Source organism: Cyprinodon tularosa, unplaced genomic scaffold (genome assembly GCF_016077235.1).
Source record: "Cyprinodon tularosa strain WSP-4 unplaced genomic scaffold, ASM1607723v1 ctg31, whole genome shotgun sequence".
NCBI lineage: Eukaryota > Metazoa > Chordata > Actinopteri > Cyprinodontiformes > Cyprinodontidae > Cyprinodon > Cyprinodon tularosa.
In genome coordinates this window covers 1,000,809-1,019,591 of record NW_024039019.1, presented here as the reverse complement: position 1 = coordinate 1,019,591, position 18,783 = coordinate 1,000,809, and the positions used below count along the sequence as shown (strand labels likewise).

General features: G+C 40.3%; 1 protein-coding gene across 1 annotated transcript in view; it reads left to right on the top strand.

The window, feature by feature from the left end:
* Positions 1–18,783, top strand: part of nrip1b (nuclear receptor interacting protein 1b) — a 56,709-nt gene continuing 37,926 nt past the window's right edge. The window contains exon 1 of the mRNA XM_038292185.1: positions 1–306. The gene's annotated coding sequence lies outside the window, so the exon portion shown is untranslated. The remainder of the gene's footprint in view (positions 307–18,783) is intronic.

Genomic DNA, 18,783 nt, shown 5'->3' with positions numbered 1-18,783 from the left:
GGTGTCAGTGGCAGGCGGGGAAGGAGGAGGAGGAGTGTGGCAGTCTCTGCTCACTTCTCCACAGCGAGGGGACTCCGACAATAAACAATTCCCACAGACTGCGCGCTCCACGCCGCAGCTCGCGCACAGCCGCTCTTTGAATAAGCGTCCCTTTTTTTTGTTCCAAGCAGAAATGTTCATCTTTTTTTTATTATTCGTCTCGGCCTCTTCGCCATTTCCGCCTGCTGCCTAAAGTGTCGCGGCCGCTTTCATTGGATTTGCCTCCAGTCGCCTGATAACGATGCGCCTCTCCGGCTGAGCGAGCAGGTAGGGGATCTACTGCCGCACATGAACGCACCGCCGGCCCGAGCGGGTGGGGGGGATATAAAGGCCACCGCTAGGAATAAACAGCAGGATGACAGTGTGTGGATCGGTGTGACAGCTGAGGGGCTGGATGTGTCTGCGTGCTTGGAGGGGTTCAGGGGCGCATATGGACACAAACTGAGGCTGCAGCTCCTCTCTGATTAACCAGCCGCTTATAAAGGGCTGTGCAGGAATAAACACACTTGCTATTACTAATATCAATGATGGGTGTTAAAGCCCCCCCCTCCATCCCACTGATGGGAATTCCGGCTCCTTTTTAAGATCCGGATCATTTCGCTCTGATAAAGGAGCCAACTCCCCCGGATCTTTTCGGAAAATCCTAATTTATTTCACTGCTGATTCTTGCTTTGATACTTTTCCATTTATCCATCAGGGTAAAAGTCATCTGGTTCATCTGTTTATTGACAAAAAAAATTAGTGAGTTCTAATTTATAAAGGAGTAAGTGAAAATTAATGTTTAAGTATTTGACCTGATGAGCATAGAGAGAAGACAAAAATGACCTGATTTGATTTCCTTCTGTGGTAGATCTATTGGTGTGTGTCTAAATAGTTTACATAGCTGCACTAAGGTTATATAAGGCCCTGTCAGACTCTCTGCTGGGCCCCATTCATATGGTTCATGCATAATGAGGATTTTTCTGTTGTGCTTTTAGAACTTCCTGTTTCAGTCACCTACTGACCAGCAATGAACTCATTAACTGACCTCATAACAAAATGTGTTTTGTTTGAAAATCACTTTTGATCTTGGAACAATTAAACAGTCTATGGATTTAAGCATTTTTTTTAAAACATTTTGCTGTTCCACCGTCAGTCCTGCTTCATTCTTCTAGCTGTTGGTTAAATCAAATAAATTGGGGTATAGATATTTTCTGACTGCTTTTGACAGAATTTTGAGTTAGTCACTATACAGCCTCAGAGAAAATCAACATATCTCACATACTGCGAAGCTTGATCAGTAAGACATTATTTAACTCTGAAGAAATGATCCTGTAGCTATTACAATAATAAAATATTGAAATGATTCAGAAATATTCTCAGCGTTAATCAGATTACAGAGTGGCAGTTTGTGCATCAAATAGCTGCACCTGGACAATAATACCTTAATTCAGGCTAGCAGGGGGCGCTGCAAATAAACGGAAAATTTTAATGTTTTTAGCATTAGAGCTTTTTCTCTGAAGTATAATAGCATTTGATGAAAACTTAGAAGTTTCATATTTAATATTGAAATAGCTTTTATATGTGATGTAATTACCAGGTCATTCATAAACTACACAACCAAGCATATTAGTGACCTCTAATATAAAACATTTACTTGACGTTTAATGTTAGCGGTTAGCAAGTAAAAAGTAAGCAATGCTTGCAAAATATGAAGAAGTAGATTGTTACCCAGACATGGATTTTTACCCAGATTCTCTCTGATATATGACACACCAAACACTGTTCCTGTGCTCTGTGCAGCCTTCCTGTTGGATGCTGAAATCCCTGCTCTCTCTTGCTCTCCTTGAAGCCTGAATAAACTGAAGATATTACTTGGAAGGTATATTTATTTTAGATAGTTTTTACATCTCAGTGATACAGAGAATAGATGTACATTTTTGTTTTTTATTTTATGAAGTTTTGATCCTGAAGATTTATAGTTTTAATCACATCCTAAAGGTTTTTTGGCCATGGTGCATTCAATGTTGATTCAACGATGATCAGAGTCTGGTCAGCAGTTAATTTTGGGGCTTCGCTGGAGTTAGACACCTTTATTAAAAAGCAAATGGCTCGAGAACCAAAGTTTGCATTTGTTGTTGGCGTAAATGAGCTGTTCTGTAGACGCACCATGGCTTGGTTTGGTTAGAAACTCTACTCACACACTAGACTAAAATAATGATACCAGTTCCAGCTGTCGGAATGTAGTTCATCAAATGCGTTCGGTCAAATATTGTCGGCTCCACAGCCTCGTTAATGATGGCTTTTAGCAGCTTAGTTTCCTTCCTTAACTGCCGTTTTATGTTTTTATTATTTGTGTGTGAAAGGTGGTGAGGTTAATCCTACAAATGGATCTTAAATTTGCCTCAAATTGCAGAAGGGACCTGAGCCAGAAGCTGAAACAGTGGCAGCGTTCAATAAACACGGCACCGGAGGTTGTTACAAAATGTTGCAAAGATTTGTTGCCACAACACGTCAACAACACGCCGACATGACATTCCTTCCTTTGGTCTTGCATAAACAGCCGTGGGCTGGAAACATGGCTGTGCTAATGATCCTCATTAATGCTAATGCTCCTCATTCTGGCTACCTAAACTCCTGCTGCAAAAATCCTGTTGTCCAAACCTTCGGTTGTTCCCCTCAGAGGATAAACATTCTATGGTGTATTCTACGTAGCGCCATCAGGTCATAGAGATTTTTTTTGTCTGATTTTAAAGGTTGTAAGTTTTTATATTTTTCATTGCTCTGACCAGCTGGGAGGCTTTTGGGATGGACCGTCTGTAGGCGTTCTTGTTACTCCTTTGGACTTTGGATCCGAGGTCAGGGCCGGAAGTTTTGTATGTGTTACAAGAGAGAGAGCAAAGTACATCTCCAGTTCAGATTCCAAAAGGCAAAATGACCATATTTACTGGCTTGTTTGGGTTTTGTAACATCTGGTTTAAAGGGAAATTTCTACTAGAATTAGTTCTTAGTGGGAAAAAATCTGAAGTAATGTGAAAGAAAAGCCCTCTAAGTAGCTCCTGTGCCTGGAGGTCTGGCTTTTAGCCCTTCTTTTGTCAAACATTTAAGCTGCTTAATTATTTGACCTGAACTCACACTGGATGTTCAAGGTAGCTCAGCTTGTCCTCTGCTGCCTTAGATTACTAAAACCTCCACACATTTTAAAGCTGCTGTTCAAAAAGGCCTCTTTACAGTGTTTAGCAGCTCAGTGGGACCTTTGGGTCAGATAGGCTTGATTTGACTAAACTATCTGCTGTGTAGTAAGAAACCTGCAACAGCATCAGAGAACATTCAAATAACCTGATGCAAACGATGTCAAGGCTGCTGAACAGTCACAAGTCTGGACTCTGCACTTGCCTGTCTGTTGCACTGGCTGTTTTTCACCGCAGTAAATCTTATCAGCCATCAAATAAAACTGCCACTGCTACTTCTGCTGCTGTATGAACATGGGCTATTATGACGTGTGGGTGAGAAACACAAGAGCTTCTAAGATCCTACAGATTTCCCCACATTCTGCTGTGGTTTGGATTCTACAGGGACGTGCAACAGATATAGAAGCATCACTTTCTGCTTCTTCAGACCTGTGGGTGGGATCCTCTGAAAGCAAAAGGAAAAGGGATTAATGTATATTCTAGCAGAGCAAGTGCTACTGCAGACTTCTTGATTTATTACAGACCTGGGAGATGCCCAGCACTTGTGTTGTTGGCCACCGAACGTTGTTCAAGGGCACTTTGTGGCTGTTGAGGAGCAGCAGTAAGTTTCTCATCCCCTTATGGGCCAGCACTTTGTCTGCCCAGTGGGGATTCAAACCACAGACCTTTAGGCCTCTCTCTCATTCCTCTAATTGTTTCGGCTCAATAATATTCATGTGGAACATCCATTTAGCCAAAGAGTTTTATTGTGTATTCAGCAAACACTCCAGCAGTAGTTGCTATTGGGCACATGTGGGCCTTCATGCCAATCTGGCTATAAATTTTTAATGTGGATTGAAACATTTCTCTACAATTAATGAGACAAAGCTCAATGATGATCAGATGGATATCTGATCCGATGTTCATTGGAATACATCTGGCCTACTATCAAACATTTCAGCCCATCCCACTGAACACGTTTGGTTTTCTAACACGCATTGGGTCGTTTAAGACGCTTATGAAATTATAACTGTTTTTAGGATTTATTGCAAAAACGCACAAAATGATTTTTTTTTTTCAGACTGAAAGCTAAAATAATATAATGTATTTGTAACTATAGTCTGTATTGCTACCATTTTTTAACCTTTTTTTTTATTTGCAGCCCTAGTTTGTTTAAATGATGATTATTTTGCAAATCAATTATTCTGTTGATTATTTTTTCGATAATAATCAGAGGTTCCTCAAAGAAGACTTTTTAAAATAAAAATTAAACTAAGTGAAACTAAAGATATTTATATATATTTTTACAATCTAAGTATACATCCTTTTCTAAGTGGGTCGCTCTGTCAGCTAAAGGGTAGTTTTAGAGTCCCTATACTCCAATTAATAATTAATTTATTATTTAATTAGTTGAGGATTAGTTCAATAATCGATTAATCTGATTAATTGTTTCAGCCCTAAAATGAAACTTGGCTAACTTGAGCAGAGGTTTGATTTTTGGATATGAACGCTGTTATTGAACTGCCAACTTGCTAGACAAGCGAAGCGCTTTCTGCGGGAGGCAACCGTTATCATTGTGACTTCCAGACAAACAAAAAGGCTGTTGACTCTTGACCAATGTGTGGGAGAATAAACGTTCTCTCCTGGGTTCATCCTAAATAAGGCAGAGAATGGAACAATGTCAGACCACAGGTACAAACTGCCTCCAATGTCTCAGAATGAACATGAAGGCTGTTTATTCAGGGTGTTTACAAGCAGATGTCTGTCTCCTTAAATGCATCTCAAACTGTAGGCGTTGCATAACAGCATGTTTTCCCAATTTTTAAACCATCATCTGTGTCGCTTAGAACCTGTAAGAGCTTGGTTGCTAATATCTGAAATTTGCAGGGTGTACAACGTGATGCTTTTAAGCCTCTGAGCCGCAAAGCAAGGTGGCAAAACTGGACAGATGAAAGAATATGCTGGGTATGCATGAACTATACGCCACGGCTTTACCAACCAAGGGGTCATTTCTAAGAAAAGCAACATAAAGAGAGATGTAAGAAGAACAGGAGTGAGAAGATTATTGATGCAAAGCTTTTTCTGCAGCCTTCATTTAAAACTTTGCACAAATTTTTCCTACACATAAAGCTCCTCCCTTTTCAGCATTTTTTACTGTAGCAAGCAGGTCCTGTCAGGCTGAACCTGGACCTGTCCTATAACCATCACTTTGGGTTTATCTCTTTTTTTGTGTGTTAATTTTAGGTTTTTGTTTATTTAACTCAGGAAAAGTTAATAAAACTAGTGAATATTTTCCCAGCTGGTAGCAAACAAATAGACAAAAAGGAAACTACAGTTAAAGTTTATCGTGTTCTGGAAGATGACATCATTTGTCAGTTTTAGTGCTCTCTGTAATATCAGCTTTTTCTCAATCAGACAGTACCGCTCTGACTCCTGTAGGAGTTTCTGCCTCCAACTGAAGCCACCCAAAGTCAATGGAAGTCATTTTGATGACAAGGCAGGAAGGGCTAAATGCTGCTTTACAGCCATTGCTCCCAGATAAAGGGGGGAATGACGAGTAGCGTGAAATCTACACTAACCCAGCCTCACGGAGTGACACTCCTCCCAGCAGCCCCCGACATAAAGCCTCAACCAGCTCCCCACCCCTCTGCCTCCGTGCATCACCTTGGCCTTGCTGCAATGACAGGCCCTTCAATTATCCCCGCCGATTGATCGCTGCTGATTGCGATTGCTGTGAATTATTTAGACTTTGCTGAAATTACCCACTGAATGGGAAGGAGGCCAAGAGAGGGAGATATTGCTGGTCAAAAAATATCATGTTTGAAGAGACTTTTGAAAGAAATAGAGACATGGAATCCAAAGTGTACAGATCAATGAAGGTTTGGTAGATGGTTGTAAGCTGTACTCCAGACCCCTTTGGAGATGATGGAAGAGATGTAGACCACCACAACAGACCTTCTGGGTGACATGAGAGGAGCTGACTTCTCCTGGCTCGGCCACAGTGGTCACAGCAGAGGAGTGGAGTGGAAATGACTTCCTCTTGTCTCTTTCTGTCTTTCTCTGCCTCCGTTCCTTTAGCAGAGCTGCTGCCCTGGGGCTGTAGAGGTGCAGTAGGAAGGTTCATCTACCGTTGTGGTGATACTGCAGTCACAGAAGGGAATGCTGCCTCTTTTCGCCACAAGCAGAGCATTGTCACTGTGGTGAACGAGTGGGCGGCTGCATAGGAAGGACGGATAGGAGACCTGCCATGCCTGGATGTGCATGTAATAGAAAATGTCTGCTTCTCACAGGCTGTTGCTTGTTGTGACTGTCTAAGGCGGCCAGGATGTGATTCAATCTGTGCTAAGCTTTGTTGTAACTGCATCTATCAGACAAGCTGACAGCATCTTCTCTACAAAACTAAAAATGCATTCTAGCAGAAGTCCTTGGTGTGTCCCTAAGGGCTGAAGGCCAGAGCACAGGGTCACTAAAGCTCAGAGGCTGAGGTCGACTGTTATCCAACTGGATCTTATTTTACAAGGTTATGTAGCAGGAGTGCTGATGAGAAGCTACGGCTAAGTGAAAATGCCACTCATTCCTAAAGTGTCCCTGGCCTCGTCAAGGTTAGTGGTTTGTCTTTGTAAGTTGAGGGATTGATGCATGAGCCTGTCTGGCGCTGAATTCAAAGTCCAAGGCTGTCACAGGCAGCAGCTTCCCTCCCTCCCCACCCCTCCACCCTCTCTTTTTGCAGGCTATCACAGGGCCATGTCCTTCCCAACTTCTTAGCAGCCTATCCTTTTGGGAACCTTGAGCGGCCCAGGCAAGGACACAGCGTCTGGTGCAGTAAGCCTGTGGAGAGAGGGGGAGGCTTTACGTAACGTTCTGCTTTAAACATGGGTGTATGACTTCCCTGACACGGAGCAGTGCGGTGCAGAGCAGCACCGCTCACAGCACATCTCCCCCCGGCCCACCCCTCCCGGACCAGAAGGGGGGGGGGGGGCCGAGAAATCCCTGCAACTTAATTATATCTTTCTCTTTTAAAAGCTTTCTTTTTAAATTAAATTTTCCCAGGCAATTAACTAAAGAGGAGTTTTCAGAATTTATGAATGAATGATGGATATATTGCTCAGGACAAGGAGAGAGAGAGGAGGAGAGGGCATTTATATTACAGTATGAGATTCAAGACTCTGTTTCTTAAATTTCTTTCTACTGTGAATAATGTGAAGTTAAGCTAAATTCACAGTTAAAGCTGAGAGCTGTGTGAGAGCTAAGGTGGTCTCCATTACTCCACTGAAGTTTTAAACACTTCTTATGTGAAAAGTGAGAGAAACATTGTGCCAGACAGGAAGTTTGGTACCAACCAAGTGTCTATTAATACCCACATCATGGAGCATTTGAGGGCTAATTTTACATCTGATGGTTTCATATCATTTTCAATAGAATAGGCAACGTTTTCTGCATTATAAAGTAAATATAGAACTATACTAGGACTAAAATAAGCACTATCTACTTGTAGGCTGCTATATTGAATATGAGGACTTGGCATTCATTAGGGCCGAGTATTGGCGTAGATACTGCGATACGTGTCACGATACTTGGTTGACAATACGATATTATCACAATATTACAATATCCTTGTATATTACGAGATTTTTCCCAGCTACAAAAATTAGATTTATAGATAAAAGTAAGTTCTGTATACATTCAACAGAAGGTATTGAGAATTTAGTTATTTTGGTTTCCATGGTGTTTGGGGTTTGAGTCAGTCCACGTCTTCCACTGTGACTGCCTCAACTATAGATAGGGCGTTGAGCCGCACAGCTAAAGGCTCCACAGCGCCATCTGCAAAAGTGGTGGTGGAGAGGTAGACCATTTTCCCTCAGTGTATTAGGTAATTTTTTTTATCGATATTATTATATCGATATCTATATTATGATATATCGCCAAAACAAATTTTCCCACACCCCTAAAATACACATAGGATCAGAATCATGATTGGTGGAGATGGATGTAACATAACATCTTTAGGAATTTGTATGTATAGGTAAAGTGGATGATAGATTTATAACCAGTAATAGCTTATCTGCAGATACAAAATAGAAGGAATTTAGTAAAATATGGTGTTAGAAAATGCTAATAGGGGCAAACTGACTCAGAGCCCGAAAGCTTACATTTTATTGGATATATAATTTCTTGCAAAGTATTCGAACCACTTGAACTTATGTGAAAGATCAACTCAAAGTGGTATATGATTTTGAAGTAAAAACAAAAAAATAAGGTTATTTGAAAAAATATTTTTACAAATGGAAATAAAATAAAAATTAGAGCGTTTAGAGAGCGTTAAGGGGCGCCCAGCATCATGAAGTCCAAGGAATTCACTAAACAGGTCAGGGATAAAGTTGTTTACAAGTTTAACGCAGGCTTAAGCTATAAAAAGGTTCCCCAAGCTTTGAACATCTGACAGAGCAGCGTTCAATCCATTATCTGTAAACGGAAAGAATATGACACAACGGTAATGATCTTCCCAGGTGGATGATCTTGTCTTCCCAGACAAGAACTCACCTGAACTCACAGGTCAAACAAGGAGATGTAACCAAGAGGCCCATGGTAACAAACTGCGTTGACCCACAGCTCGGGTCATGGACTCTTTCCACAGGACTACCGTTATTCCCGCACTGCACACATTTGGTCTGTGTGGAGGAGTAGCAAGTCGAAAACCATAAGAAGAACCATTTGCAGTTTACCAGACGAGACCTAAATTTAGCCTTTGGGCCAAAATTCTGTGTTGCACAGCAACCCCACTGTCAAACATGATGGTGGCAGCATCATGCTGTGGAGGTGCTGCTATGCATTAAGGACAGGGAAGATGGATGGAGGCAAATAATCTTGGAAAACCTGTTGGAGTCTGCAAAAGGCTTGAGACTGAGGCAGAGTTTCCCCTCCAGGAGGACGATGGCCTCAATGTTTAAAATAAAACCTGCAAGAACGACCAATACGTGCAGACCTGAACACAGATGTGAAAAGCTGACTTAAACGAACCCGAAAATAAATTAAGTTTTAATAACAGAAACACTTTTAATTAACGGGGGCTTACTCCTTTTGCTCAATGTCCTTTTTAGGAAATCTATCATTCTCTTTCTGCTTCACATCTTTCTACTTTGTGTTGGTCTTTCACATAAGATTCCAGTTAAATAGATTAATGATTGTAATGTCAGAAAGTGTGGAAAAATTCGAGGGGGGTATGAATACTTTTACAAGCCACAGAATGTTTATTTCTTACCATCACTTACGCTTCAACTGCATTCTAGGTACTCGGTTTGCTTCATCTGAGGTTGTGTAACTTCTTGGCTTCTAGTGGTGAGCTGAATGGTTGCCGGGCAACAGGAGCACCTTTGCGAATGGCGGGGGCAAGGCAAAGCTTTACAGAGACTGTCTGAGCATTTCATTGATGACTTTTCCTGAGAAACGCTTTGTTGTTAATGTTACTGGTGCATATTGGTGAATTTTATTTAAAAAAAAGATGTTCAATAAGAAAGGCAAAGATTTCCCTGTAATGATTTTCAAATCACCGATTGCCCTCACAGTCTATATCAAATGGTCAACGAGCATCTAAAGGGCAATGTGCACTTGCTTTATCCCCTAGAAAGTGGTTGAATGTGTGAAATGTGCGTTAATGAAGATAAAAGGGTCCTTCTACGCCACAAAGGAAGGACAGGGGTCATTTGGCGTGACCTCAGTCTTCCTTCAAGTACTCTGGTGAATTTTTTCAAACACGCCGTCCTTTTTAGGGAAGCTCAGGTCTTCTGGTAAATCCATTAGTCAGTTGGTTTTATTCACTGCAGTAGGAAGTAAACTAGCAGACTGCAGTTGAGGTCAACATATTCCTTAAAACGATGTTAGAAGGCTCCTGGCTGTACAGAGGAGCCATTTGAGAAGAGATAGAGAGCAGTGGACTGATGACTGGAGGCCACTATATGACATATTACTTAGGGAAAATGGACTGGTGACCAGAAGATTGCTGGCTCATACTCTGCTCACCCTCTGCCCTTGAGCAGAGGCAATTAACCTGAATTTCTCTAGTAAATATCCAGCTGCAGAAATGAAAAGAGATGTGGAGGAGTGATAATCGTATAAGTGACTTTGAATTAAAGTGTCCACTAAGCGGGAAGATTAATGCGGCTAATAGAATCATAACTTGTTTTCAAGTTATCAAGGACTGCTGAACATGTAGAGTGAGTGGTTACCCCTCCTCCACCGCCTGTCTATGTCTTCCACATGCACCCATTTACAGACTTCTCTCTTTTCCTTTGGCATTAAGGCCTGACCTTGACCTGATTACCCAGGCTTTTTAAGTAACTCTCCAGAAGGAGATCCAGTCATGTGACACTGTTCACCCAGCCTCACCCGCTATCCTGTCTCCTGACCTTGCATGTTTATGAGGATAAAGGGAGGGGCAGAGGGACGCTCGCCACAGGCCCATGTGTAGCTGTAGGGCCTGTCATTCTCTTGGTAATCACTCCATGGTCAAATGGGGTTGAGGTCGTGCCAGATGCATCCCGCGCAGCTTTGCCAATCTAAGCTCCACCTTCGTCCACCGCTTCTCTCCGTCCCTTTTCCACCGTGGTGACAAACTGAGTAGGTTTAGTCATCCCCTAAGTTCTCAATCACTTAAACCAGCATATGTCAGTGAAAGGTCGTTACTTGTGCACAGTGATTCATGTGCAATGTTAGCTGGCGGCCTGGATTCCTGTTATCGCAGTTGCCTTCACTCACTCAGACACTCTACAGCTGCCCTGCTGTTTCAACCTTGTTGGCTTGTTGTCTTACTTTAGAGCACCCTGCAGTCTCTGCCCCAGAGTATTTTTATGCTACCATGTTCACCTCTCTGCCTCGTGGATATGTTTACCATATGTCTGGGTATATCAAGACACAAGCTAACTTTGTACAACTACTCTGAAGAAGTTCCTAATGGCAATTCCTCTAATCACTACCGCTAACCTTTCTAGAACATCCTTTATGGTATAAAATTTAATTCAGTCCTAATTCAGCTATTTATGGTTAAGTTCTACACTAGACATCATAATACTCTTTACTGTACAGAAATATCTATCCTTAAATACATCATTTCATACTTAAAGCTTGATAAAAAACAGTTTTAGTAAATTTCTTTGAAGGTAATCAAATAATTTAGGAAGCCAGCATTTAGCTGTTTTTAATTAGCTTCTTTTTTTTACAAGCTATAAATCATTCTTTAACTTTAATCCTCAGAATGTCATTATGTTTATATCTTTATGCAAGTTGTCTGACTGTTAAAGATTTATTTTTATCTGTTTTCTAAAGACACACCGATTGGAATTGTGTGTTTATAGATCGTTTCCAATCTGATGTCAATCATTTATCTGCTAAGCCAGCTGTTTCTTTGCGTATCCAGAAAAAGAAAATCTTAATCATAACTCTGACTTCTGAAACCCTGCCGACTTGTCCAGATCACGCATGTTTTCAATGTTTGAACTTTCTTCATTCTACCTGTAATCTGCTGACAGTCGTGTTCTTCTCCAGCTGTTTCTCACAGCCCTCATGAACTGCAGACATGTCTGGATATACAGTTTGGAAATGAAAACCATGAGACTTTTCCAAACAGCTTCCACACCCCAACATGCTGCTGTCTCCGTGACCTAGTGGCTCTTAGTATAGTACGTTCTAGAGATGCACCGATCCACTTCTTTCCAATGCTATATCGAGCTGAGCACATCTGTCGATATCCGATCCATTTGTAATGACGTAATCAGCAAAGTTGAAGTCACTAGATGGCTATAAGTCTGTTGCTGTGTTCAATATCTACAAATCAAGAAACTGCAGGATCAAAACGCTGGATCAGCGTCATTCTTCCAATATCCAGTGCAGCTAATTGGTCAATATTAGAGCCGATATCCGATCTGATTCTGGGATTGTTGTGTATTCAGAGATTTGGAAAGGGTCAGATTTATGAGATTTTAGTTAGTCAGCTAAACTTAAACTGGGATGAGATCCATCACTGGTGCAGATTAGCTTCTTTGTCTTGGTCCCAGAGATGGTGTCAGGGCGCACACTTTGTTCAAAGGGGAACTATTCTACTTATTTTTGAGCTTTTATAATAGATTTAAAGTCAGTGAAAACATAACATTATATCATTTGCTCAAAACGATTCTTCTTTCAAGTTCCTTTCAGAAGGAGCCGCTTTAAGGCTCTGTAACTTTTATGGAAAATAAGTGCAGCAGGCCACGCCCCCTAACCCATTGTTTATACTTGCACTTTACAGTTATGAATGTTTCTGCATGAGATTGCAAAATGGTACAAACTTATATCTTTGATCTTGAGTCAGAAACACGAGAATAAAAATGGAGCCTCCTTCAGGAGTCAGTATGCAGTTTCTATATAGTATCCAAGCTTAGGGAATTCCAGAGCTACCTTCCATTGTCAAACTGCTCTGTTATACCTTCTCAGCTGCATAGAAACATCCATGCAGAAGTCTTAAGCTTTTTATACTGTTTGTTTGTATGAACTCCTTCTAGTAAGGGACTAGAAGTAGTGCCAGCATCCCTATGGGATTTTACATACAAATTAGCATTCTGCGAACCACTAATTATCAGTATTTATTTATTTATTTATATATAAAGCACATTAAAAACTTACATAGAAATGAAAGAAAAAACTTTGAAAGCAGAAAGCAATACATACGCATGATGGAGCAACCCTGTATAAAGTTAATCAATATTTAGTCGTTAGAAACATCTGTATTTTAAGTGTTGGCTTTTGTAAGATACTTCTGAGATATAATTTGTTTGTTTTTCAGTTGTAAGACTAAGAAAAATTAGATGTAATATAACTAGCATCATGCTTATAACTCGTCTGTTTTTTTTGGCTGTATTTCAATGTAAACTGAAGTGTATGCACATTTTCTGGCATGTGTTAATACCAGGGTTATGTGTGGTTTATTTCAATAATTATGACTTTGATTAGAAATTATTATAAAAGTAATTCTTTAGTATTCGTTAGTGTTTTTCATTTCTTGGGTTGCTAGGTGAGGGTCAGTGATCTCCAATTTTGAAGTCATAAATGGGAGGTTTTTTTAACGGACACTAAGGAAACGGTAATTTCTGACACAAATAACTGCTGGGTGTTTTTTCTGAGCTCATTGGATGTTCCTCAAAGCAGTAAAGATCCTAATGGAAATACAACAATGTGCACAAGGTGAACTTTACCTGATAGGTCCCCTTTAAAATATTGACTTTTTTTTATGAGGTCTAACTTGATGCTCTGATCAGCTTATGTTTGTCACACAGTTTAGCTGCTGGCAAAATTGCAAATGTTAAAGACAAACCTACTATAAGCAATTTTGTCAAAGGTGAACACATGGAGGAAACTGAAGGGATCTTTTGCTGATTACTGAATCAACTGCTGCAACAGATTGAAGGTCTTTGAATCCTGCACGAGGAAAACGACAAATTAGGAGGCTTATTTGAAGTATTTAAGCTCCACTAATGACATGAGCCATTTGTTATTCTATTGTCACCGTTATTTCATGAGTTGTGGGTTTTCTTCTGCATGTTGCCTGCAGTAGATTTTTTTATCTTTATGTTATGGAAATTAAACTAATAGGATGTGCATAAGTCATCTAGTTGCAAAGCATTTAGTGACGAAACATTTAAACAATTCTGTCTCTGAAAAGCACCAGAATATGCTTTGTTTTTTTCTGAGGGGCCATACCATCTGCTGCTTCCTTGCCTTAGCCAGCTGGATGTTTGGGCTTGATGCCTCGCTGCAGAATGGGCTTCAGAACTTTCCCTATGTGTTTTCAAATGAAAGAAGACTGTTGCAGTCTGCTCAATAAAACAGAGAGACACATAAAATCAAACAGTTTTTAATAGAAACTAGTCGGTTTCTTTTTTCCAGACTTGGGTCCCTGCGTTATGCTCAGTAAGAGGTTCAGACTGGTTGTTAACTGGTTTTTCATTATAAGGTGGGTTTTTAAAGGTGAAAGCTTAGTAGGGCTTGTGTAATGGATGCCATGTTGTTGTTGGTGTTGCAGCGAGATCACAGCAAAGGTTATGATAGAGGAGTTAGATGCTTGTATAACCATGTTTACAAGTCTAGCCGTGGTACCGGAGCCAGACAAACGGGCTTTATCCAGGGCCTCTTTTTGTCTAAGCCTCCTTCCCTTCCATTCAGCATTGACCTTGGTGCTTATGAAGAGGCAAGGCTTGACCTATATCCACCCCCTTAACTAGAACCACCAGCACCCCACCCCCCACCCCACCCCTCTTTTCAGAGCAGGAATAAGTGAAGCACAATATCTATATCCAGCCATTCAGCAGAGATGCTGCTACGTGGCTCTACGTACTTCTGCATTTGACCAATTAGATAAACCCTTGAATGATATATTACCTACTGTAAATTAAGTTAACTAGTTGAGAAAAAAATGTAAAAAGCTAATTGGAAAGTTAGAAACTAAAGTAAAAAAGTTAATAAACTAAGTCAATAAAGTAAAAAAAATGGCATTAAAGCTCTAAAAGTTATGATCTAACACAAAAATTTTCCTAAACTCTGTTTTTTTTTCATGAATTTCTATTTCTCTTAATATTTTAGGGCAAGCAGACATATTTTATTAGATTGACATTAATTTCATTAATAAGGTCTTGTCCTGTCCTCCAGTAACACTCTTTGCTTTAAAATTTGACTTTCTAAGTATTTCAATGAGTTCCCTATAACGGGTTAATTATCGGATAGCCAAAGATTCCTTAAAGAAGACTTTTTATGAAATTAAACCTGGTGAAATTAAAACTTCTCCACTTTAGTAGTTCTGTATAGAGCAGATTAACATAGATTTTATTTTTTATCTTATATGCAAAATATTTATTTATATCCTAGTACAATTCCTGCTCTAAGTGGGTCGCTCTGTCAGCTAAAGGCATATTTTACAGTCTCTACACTCCAGTTAACGATTAATCGATTACTGAATTAGTTGACGATTATTTCAATAATTGATTAATCCGATTAGTTTTTTCAGCCTTACTGTTTTCATATGATGATCAATGTAATTTATGCTGATGCTGCCAAACAATAAACCTTATATTGTCCTAATACTAATGTGTTGCTAAAGCCGACCAGAAACATGTACTGCAGGAGACAGAAAAGTAATGTTTTTAACAGCAGTTTGTGTAATTGTATATCATAGAAAATCCAACCATCAACTGTTTTTGTGAATGCATGAAAGCGACTTATAAAGTAGACTCGATTTTACAGTTATCACCAATATGACGTCTTCTTTTATCCTAAGATATGGTTTGACATCAAGTAGATTTTGTTTTTATTTTTAAGGATATTACCTTTGAAGTACTAAATTATTTTTATTGCTTTACACACAATAAAGTACTTTTGAGATTTCACAAAATCTTATTAAAAGAGGTGGAGAATTGAGATCATATAAAAGCCATTTGCTGCTTTTATACTGGACCGTAAGATATCAGTTTTTTTTTTTTTGCATAAAGCCTTAATCTGAGCTGCAAAGAGATGAACGTCACCTGGATACTTCTAGCCGGAGCTGCTAACTAGCCTTTTTAACTAATAGTTGTTTTAGAGTGGAAAACATTTAGGTTTAACTTATACCTCCTCTCTTGCTTCACATGTTGTCATCTCTACCCGCCCATTAGACCAAACCGGGGGTCTCTGTGGTCAGATACCACAGGGGCAGAGATCAGAGTTCCACCCCAAACTGAAGCACTTAAAAAAACCGACAGGTTGGATCATTTTGAGAAAAAGTTTATTATGAAGACGTTTGGTGCCGTTTTCTCTCTCTGGGAGAACAAAAATAAAAACTGCTTGATGTTCTGCTGCTAAATCACTTTATTGTTTATTTTCAGTTCTACATTCCCTTGTCTTAATAGACAGTATAGAAACAGTGCACTAGAAGTTTGCACTTTATACAATCTTCAGTACAGAGAGAGACGTGTGGGGCAGCAGGTAGAGTAGCCATTCAGCCTTTGGGAGGCTGTGAGTTCCTGCTCTAACATGTTGATGTCCTCTTGGCTCCTCTGGATATATCAGTGTTTAGTTGCTGAATTGTGCAGGTACAGCTGCATAGAGCGGCTTTTTACTTCCTACAGTGTTTGTTCAACATCTGACCTGAACTCAGAAAATAAAAATAAATAGCTTTCATGTCTCATGACCCAATGACACAAAATAAATTCTTCTTATTTACTATTCATTACTATTGTTTTATTTCTGGTCTGAATTATTTAAGACCAAAAAGACTAGCTGCACCCACTTTGATCCAGCTTTGATGCATTTTGCATGTCGTACTATCGTTCAGTGTATGCCTGGCTTTACAGGGATTGTGTTTTCTCTGTTGCGGCTCCAAAAACGGGAACGACCTTCCCATGTGAATTAAAATCTTATCTCTTTGCCTTGGCTTTCAAAACTATGCGAGATGTTGATTTTAGCCTGTTTTTATTTTATTATAGATTTTATAGTTCTGTTTTTAATTTAATTATGTATTTTATGCTTTTATCTTGCTTTTTTTTTATTGACGTCCTCTCAGTCTGTGTAATGGTTTTATTTTGTTTCATTTTTCAGTACTTTGGTATTTCAAGAAAGTGCTTTATAAATAAAGTTGTATTGGTGTGGTGTTTAGGTATGGGGACATCCTGCAGTGTTTCTGGTTTTGCATCAAACGAAGCAAAGTCCACAGAACTGATGGACATTTTAAGGAGGAACATTAAACTTGTATTCTTTGGACATGGCCTGCATGGGAACCAGAGAGCTGAGTAATCACTGTCTGGGAAGATGCTGGAAAAAGCTACCAAACTCCATGAAGAGTAGAATATATGTTAAGGTAAAAGCTTTTCAAAGGGTAACAACTAAATGTCAGTCCAAGTCCTATAAATATAGTTCCTGAGAAGTACTAAACAAAAGGTTGCTTAGCAACGAGGCACCATGGAGGCCTTGGTGAAGATTTTTGGCTGGTGAATTGATATTTAGGTTATCCAAGGAACCCACGGGGAATTTTACACAATCTTAATCATCATCGGGGATCATAAAGCCTGACAGAAGAATCTGTTTTCTGAATGAATGAAAGGCTGAGCGGTTATCAGAGCGGCGTGATGTGATGACCGGACAGAAAACGAGGTGAGAGCAGCGCTTTAAGGAAGGAAGTGGTTGCATGAGAGCACAGTGTGTTTGATCTCAGATTTATCATGTGGTGTCCTGACCGCCATGGAGGAATTTGAAGGGGCCAGTGTCATGCTACCAGGCATTAGGGCCGCTCATGGCTCCTGGAACGCCTCTCTTAGCCTGGAGAGGCTCATCATTTTTCAGGTTGGGTGACATGTCATATCTGGGCTGGTGCTAAATGACGTCTGTGTAAGCTGCTGTTTTTAAAAGTAAAGGCCTCTGAGTGGGACGTGATAATGACCCTTTAGAGGATGAGAGATGAAAACCAGGAAGATGATGCTAAACCGCAGGAGCATTCCTAGTATCATGTTTAAATACAGCCGGTCTCCTTTAATCCAGAGGCTGCAGGATTGCAGAGTGCATCACCAGAATGCAAAGATCAATCAGGAGGAGTTCATGTGGCCTTTTTTTTTTTTTTACTTCTTTTCCTCTCCTGCACCCCCCCCCCCCCCTCCTCCTTTTTTTTTTTTTTTTTCACCGTCTCCCTCGATCATGCTCTGCAGAGCTCCTTGCACGATCTTAGGGAGGGGATAAAGGAGAAAAGAAAAGAAAAAGAAAGCAAGAAGAAAAGTGGGTCAGGGCGACCTATTTTTTTTCCCACAGTTCACGGAGGCAGAGGGTGGCGGTGTTATCGTCAGTTAGACGAGGAGCGGGGCCTGATGGGGAGGCAGGGCCTTGTCGCGAGACGCAGCCACTCAGAACTGGGTCAGCGGCAGAGGCTACCTCTTGTAAACGGCTTGTCATACCAGGAGAGAAAAGCTGCAAATGAACCATAGATTATACGCCCCAAGCTGAGCACCAAGGTCTCCCCTCTCTCTGCACTTAAAAACAAAAAAGAAATGTTCATACTAGAACCGTAGCAGAGTCTCTAAAGCCCTGCCACCTCCTTTAGCTCCCCCCTCAGTCTCCAGTAATAGCGTTTGATTACTGCAGTCAGACCTGACAGGCTCAAACCCCCAGCCACACATGGTTTTAAGTAAAGATTCTTTTCACATTTCTCCTTCTTTGTCTGTTTTCTAAATATATCCAGCTTTCTCCCAGATTTGCCCGGCTTTATTTGGGTCAGTGTATTTACTGGAACAAGTTCAACCGTGGTTTACAAGTGAGCCATATATACTTGCTTATTCAGCTGTAATGGCCCCTTTTTATGTTATCTGTGTCAGGGCCTGGGATGTGAACTGGCTTTAGCTGAGCTTTATTTTAGCTTCAAACATAAATCCTCCATAGAGATAAACATGTATGTTCCAGTGCGCATGAGAGGCGAGGGACAATTATCCACACTGAGGCATTCATGGCATCATGTTAAAACAGGGATGGTTTTAAAATCTGCTAAAAGTTAGCAGGATACTTTTTCCTTATATCTGAGTGATTTAAGTTGTTTCATGCATATAGCAGTGTGGTGTCACCT